The 6,988-nt window shown below is 35.7% G+C and overlaps 1 protein-coding gene across 1 annotated transcript in view; it reads left to right on the top strand.

Annotated features, from left to right (window-relative positions):
* LOC104496174 (collagen alpha-1(XI) chain-like) overlaps nt 1–6,988 on the top strand; it is a gene marked incomplete at its 3' end in the record, with an annotated part of 52,389 nt that overhangs the window by 24,528 nt on the left and 20,873 nt on the right. The window lies entirely within an intron of this gene.

The raw sequence follows: 6,988 nt of genomic DNA, 5'->3' as shown, positions 1-6,988 counted from the left end.
GCTTCCGTTTATTGCTTTCTGTGGTGATTGAATTATTTTGCTCTCTGAGCTAAGACACAATTTCCATCTTGCTATCCATGAGTTATTTGTGTAATTTTGTATGAATATTCCCAGTGAAGTCAATGGATCTCTTTAACATGTTGATTAATGGTGATCTGAAATAATCACATCAGCAATGTTATCAGTGTGATGAATATGCAGTATAAGAAATGATTTTCTAAATTGTAGAATTTCCAGAATTGTAGGATGCCTGCTAAATGATAAAAAAGCAGCTCATTAAAGCAGGGTATTTTGTTATTTCTTAAGATGCAGCCTATCAGATAACATAGATAATTCATTTTAAGGAAATACATGAAACAGCTCTTATTTAGGCACTGGAAGAGGTTATAGAATCCAATGCTGGATTTTTTTTAAACTGTTGATTGCAAAATTAAATAATGTATTGAAAGATAAAAATATAATTACAGCCAGTCTATACAGAAAATGATTTCAAAATGATTGCATGTTTTGAAGAGATGGCAAATTTGATAGGGATATCTGATAGAATTTATAGACCTAGGTCTTGGTAAAGCTTCTGATTTGTCAACGTGATGTTTGAATGGAAAAAAAAGAAAAAAAGGCAGTGTATGGCAATGATAAAGTACCTGACAAACAGATTCAAATCTGGCTGCCTTGTTTCAGAAGTAACTATAAACAGAGACCTATCAGTCAATTAACTTTTTTGTAGAGTTTCTTAGGAACTGTGCTGGCAATATAGAAATGAGTGTAAAATGGATGCTATTAAAATTTGTCAGAGTCATGATTTTGCAGAGCAGTAAACAATGATGATAACACAACCAAAGGCAATGTTAACCAGAATGTTAACCAGAAAAAGAATGAAATGCAGGGCAAACATAAAGAAGTAGGAAATATATCCTACAATACTTGCATACTTAACAAAAAACCTTTCTTGTGCAGCACGTTGTCCCATCTGTAGACTTGGTCTGCTGCTACATCAGCAAAAGCAATATTGGGGGTGCCTGATTTACCAGATAGGGATGCTAATCAAGCTGAAAGCCAACATGAGAACATTACTGTCTGGCTAGATTGGTATCCTGTTTTGATATTTGTTATTAGACAGCTTTTGGATAAAGAGAATTAAGCAGAGAACAAGCTGCCCAAGAACTTTAGAAAGTAATTACCATTGTGCATTATCATGGTTTCAATCTAGTGTCACAGTCATTGAATGAGAAATTTGACTTCTCTGTACTAGATTGTTATCCTTCCATAGTAGAATTTTACAGAAGCAAGTCTGGTCATTGAAAATATGGTATCTTTATGAGCCCAGCAATGTATCTAAATGGCTAATACCAGTGGCTCCATAGTAACGCACTGAATGTTAGGATTAAATGATAGGATTAATTACTATGGAGCCACTGGTATTAGCCATTCAGATAGATACCTTGCAGGGTTCATGAACATACTGACAAACTGGCCACTTGGCTGAATGGTGTCTTTTGGGAGAAAAGGGTCTTTTATTTAGTTGATTTTATTTCAACTTTTTGCTTTGCTCTGCTGGGTTTTTTCAGAGCTTTAAGATTAATTTAGTAATCATGTTTGTGTCATGCTGAATGTATAATTAGGTTGTAAGGATCATATGTGGGGATGAAATTATATTTTTAAATTATCTAGATTACTTTTCCTAAGGAAGATACAGACCTATGCTTTTCTTATAAATACTTTGTGAATAGTCTGGCCTCTGTCTTATTTTCAAAACTCTGTCTACTATAAATGGAAATGTATTAAATTCCCTTCCAGTTCAATCACATATTCTTGGCCAGCTCACAGAAATTAGAGCAGGAGAAGATATAGCCTGTCTTCATCTTCCTTGATGTTGGGCAATGTATCTTCTGAAGTGCCATCAGGTATAGTTTTCAATGGACCCAGCTATCAGGCTTTCAAATCTTCTGTTGGAAAATTCTGTAACCCAATAAATCACACTGTCTGACTTAGGCTGAAGAAGTTGCTCCCCAAAGGAACTGTTCTACATTTACTTTGGACCTAACCCAAACTAATGGAAATCGAAGAAATGAAATATTAGCCTTTAATGAAATGAACTTTGTAAAGCAAAGATGCAAAATGCCCCCCAAATATGTCAACCTGAAGGATTCAGGCATCCTTTCGGACCCTGTTAATTTAAATGTCCTTTCAGGTATTTGATCAGAAAGACTAGTTTTTTGAAGAACACAGAAAGATAATTATTTTAATGTTTAATTTCATGTTTAATGTCATGTTTAGAATTGCAATTAGCTAACTTGACAGACGTTAAAAGTAGCTGTCTTTTCACTTGTATAGATATATAGACTATTTCTTTAGGCACTTAATAAAGAAACTTTAGTGTCTTGTTCTCCTTTTGACAGAGGCTGTCTTTGGAATTTGAAGATTTTGTTCTTGCCTCCTTTTTCTCTGTACTTTTATCACTTTTATGAACAATATAAGGGCTATGTGGTAGGAGAGGCCATATTTTAAATCTTTTAACATTCGTTTTGCCCTGTGATTGACATCTGCTACTATTCATTTATATTGCAGCATCTGATTTTTAAAACTCTCATTTTGCTTGGCATCATTCATTTTGCTGCATTTTGTTAGTGAGCCTAGAATGTTTCAAAGTCATCTTTGCCTCTTTAGCTAGCTAGATGATTAGCATAACCTTTAGGCAATGGAAAAATTGAGCTTTAGTTGAGGATTTAGATTGTTAGTTCCCTGTAATTTAGAAAGGCAGAGGAAAAACTACTAAAATCAACATCATGGAACGAGGGGTTGGTTTTTAGTGTACGGATAGCAGAAGAATCTTTTTTCACAGTAAGGCTGTCTTCAGAATATTTAAATAGGCCTGCTGATCTGCTTCTAAAATTTATCTGATGAAGAAAACAGTTCATCTCTTTAACCGGAATTGCATGATGATCTGGTAGTGTAATATAATCACTCTGGTAAAGAAAGCATGAGGTCATACTGGAAAGATTTTTGTCCCATCAAGAAACAGCAGGTTTTATTCTTCCTTTCATTTGTAAGAAAACAGGCATATGCAATATCCATCACAAGAATGGCTGTTCTGTAACTATTGGTGGTCTTACAAGAGAGGAAAGGAAAACAGCAGAAAATTGCATCACATCTGAAGATTGTGCTACCTGATGTCTCTGAGATGAAAACTCTCACCAAGTTCCAGCTGTTGTCCAAGCTGAAGATATAATTTTGAGTGATTCCTTTAGATATTAACGGGAAATGACTGGGAAAGTTAGTATGGTTGCATATATTTTGCTATTACTATGAGCACTTGTTGAATCTCATCTCTGTTGTCTCAGATCGGTGACCATCCCGTTATGTAGCTGTATTAGGGTTAAGGTAAACTTTTATAGAAAGATCTCTTGAGCAGGACTGAAGTAATGCTGCACAGCTGTGGAAGGTATATTTTGCTCACGGCTAAGTCTGTACCCATGGAAGGATCATCAGAATGATGCAGGAGCTGAATTCCCTTTAAATCCCATTCCAGCTTCTTGATTCTCTGGCTGCATTCCTGGCCAGTAATGTCTTCCTTTGGTAACAAAACAAATGATGCTCTCTTCAACTACGCTCTTCGTCTCTGTCATACTTGCTTTCATTCCCTGCTTTGAATTCTTCCTAGAATTAGTAGTCTTGACTTAATTTAGAAAGTGGCAGAAGATACTTTTCTATTTGCAGTAATTGATTTTTAAATTCTAGATGCTTTCTGCTATATTTTCAAGAGTTCACTTACTCTCGTTCCTTTTATTAGCAATGCAATCATGACAGTCTTCTGTGAACTCCCCAGCTTCTGTGAACTAATAGCAAGGCCTGAGGTAGCATGGGTTTTGCACTCAGAAATGTTAGCACTCAAAATGTGAAGGCACATTTCCCAAACTGAGTTGGTCATATCGCATCTCTAGTCCTCTGATAATTGTGACCTTGTAGTTGTGTAACTCCAGGAAAATAAATGGATATATGTCACATATCCAATCTTGACTGTTAGAGGCAGGGCAGGTGTGAGTTGCCAGCTTCATAACAGGTGACAAAGCCACATTGTTCACTCCATTAAACTGTTCCTTGTGTTTGTAAATTTAGTCCTCATTTAACTGACCGGTCCTGTCTTAAAAACGGGGAATAGCCTTCATCAGGTCAAGTTGATAATATCACGCTGTGGAGTAATTAATATTTCTGAAGTACATCTTTATACCAGTTAAGGGTGTAGAGAAGCATTCCTCTCGACAGCTTGTGCCTCAGGAAATACACCTGGCAGATTTTGCATCTATATTTCAATAATTGCAACAGGACCTGTGCAGTACAGTACAAACCATATTCTCTGTTATTGGCTGGTGTGAAAGACTTGAGTTGCTGGTTTTTCAAAAGAAACATCTGGAAAGGAAGAATTGCTAAGAAAAAAGTCTTTCTACGCAGGAAGTTTAGGGCTGCTGTATATTCCCGTTTGTCCCCCTTGTACCAGGGGGACTACAAAGTACTGCCAATTAGAAACTACTTGAATATGATTTCAGCATACTGGCCACATGTCTTAGCTTGTAGGTTCACAAACATCCGTCATACATCTCTGATACTGTACTCTTAAAAAGGAAAGAAAAAAGTCCATGAAGAAGATCTTGACTTGCTTGGCAGTAATCTGATACCAGAATGGAAATGACATTCCTCACTTCTCATCCACTCCTGCTCTTTTTGTCTGTGTGCCTGCATATCATTGCAACCCAAATGTACCACTGTATTTCTGATAATACTTTGTATATGTCAAGAAAATTTCATTTTCTTTAATAGAAAAGTGTGAAGCACAATACCCAAAAGTAAAGTATTTTCTGTGTGACTATGCATGATGCAATAGATCTCTCCACATACTCATGTATGAGTGTTTTCTAGTTCTCATTCATAAATGTTTGGCTTTCCAAACTATGCCTCTGGCAGATCTTAGCATAAATATCAATTTATTCACCACTGTTCTTCTTTTAATACTAAAATATTTGGCACAGATATTTTTCCTTTCTGTTTTTTTTTTTTTTCCCCCCAGTCAACATTTCTGTTTAGTTTATGGTCTCTGAAGAACTTTTTGTAACCCACTGTGGTAATTTTATTAGTCACATAGTTCACACAATTCAGCACAACCGTTCAGTTTACCTTGAGGGAAGCTATACTACTGAGATTTGAAAAAGCAACACAGGGTTATATTTTAATTGTTAATTTATCAAAATGAATGCTGAAATGAATGCTTGCAGTTTCAGAATAGGTCTACAATAGTTATAAAAAAGGAATCTGTGTCTGAAAGTCATTAAAACAAACTCCTAATGACATATTTAAATTTAAATCCAGCTAATGAAACACTAATTCTCTCCAAAATGTTCCTCCACTTATCCCTGAAGATATTGGATAATATTTAACATGGGTAGTGTCTGTTATTTTGGTATCAATAAAATTACACAGTAGAGTGTTTGACTGATGTTGTTTGGCTGAGGAAACGTTTAGAAGTATGTAATGGGTTGTCACTGGTGGAGTGGAATGACTGAACTTGAAGACTTATATTCAACTGAAGAATTCTTTTTCTTGTAGATCGATCTGGTTTGTATAGACTTCTTGACAGAAGCAAATCAGGTTTGATGCATTTGCACACATTTTTATAACTTCCAAAAAATACAGAAATTTCAATGCTATTCTGTAACTACTTCAAAAGGGCTGTTTTTATCCATATGGTTATTTCTTTTCTTTACTTCCTTTCTGTGGCTGCTTATGGTCTCCTAGAAACTTTTCACCGTGTTTTCTTTTTCGGGTGTCAGTGGCATACTTCGTGAGAAACAGCTTGTACTCAGTTGCATTTCCAGAACTGCACAAGCCAAACCCCATGTTTTTATACATTTACACATCTGTAAAAATGTATCATCACTGCCCGTGAGGCCCTGGGACCACTTTCAAGTCAAAGATGTGTCATTGACTTCACTGGGTTTAGCACCGAATCTTAATTTACAGAAGAGGGAGAGAATAATCACATATTACTTACCAGGTTTAAGTCTAAAATGCTGCTGGTTTTGAGAAGTATAAATGGAATCAACTTATTTCTGGCAAGTGATACCACTGATGAAATCAAACCATTGCTTACATTATATAACAAGCAGATACAAAGTGCAAACATACTTCACAGAGAGGATATTCTCCACCTAAAATAATAAGTGTTTTGTTATTTAAGTGTAGTTTGAAGTTCTCTTACTCATGCACAATATAGTTTGGGGCAATTGCCGAAAGTATGTTACATTCTTTCTATATGTTTATCCAAACTCATGACTAATATGCAAATTATATGTGCATGGGTGCAGAAATAATCAAAAGGATAATCAAACAAAAGCATCTGACTTCTTAAAAATCCCTGTACCTTCTTTTTAAGAAAAGCTGTTGGTCATAGTAGGGCTCTGAGGAGTCACAGGAGTGAAGTAACAGAAACCCGTGTAAAGGGGTTTTTAAGTGAATAAGGCTTTTCGGTGTTAGTCTTATACTTCCTGAGGAAATCAGCTTGTCCATATTTCTGGGCATCAAAATCATAAGTACAAGATTTGTATCAAAAGGCTTTGCCAGAGAAAAGAGTTAAATCAGTACTTTGGTCATGTGGTAGAATATATTTTGTAATATGGACATCTGCTTTAATCTCATTTATAATTTCTTCTAAAATATCAGTCTTTTTCTGATGCTGATGATCTTTATGACTTCTGTGAATCCTCAGAGTCATTTGGAAGTGTAATGTATAATCCTCTCAATTATCTCCAAGCAATCTAATGAAACAAACAGATACTGTCTTTATTTTACAGAGAATGATGCTGATTTGTAACAGCAGAGAGGAGATTTTACAAGTTGCTAGCTCACACGAGGCACTTTAGAATATTTCTTCCTAAACAAGGGAAAGCAGACACTTGACCAGATTCAGGCCACATTTCCATCTTCCTTTGGCTCACTG

The sequence above is a fragment of the Buceros rhinoceros genome, unplaced genomic scaffold (genome assembly GCF_000710305.1).
Source record: "Buceros rhinoceros silvestris isolate BGI_N320 unplaced genomic scaffold, ASM71030v1 scaffold5847, whole genome shotgun sequence".
Classification (NCBI taxonomy): domain Eukaryota; kingdom Metazoa; phylum Chordata; class Aves; order Bucerotiformes; family Bucerotidae; genus Buceros; species Buceros rhinoceros.
Note: the sequence above shows the minus strand (reverse complement) of the source record. Positions and strands in the feature narration are given on the sequence as shown.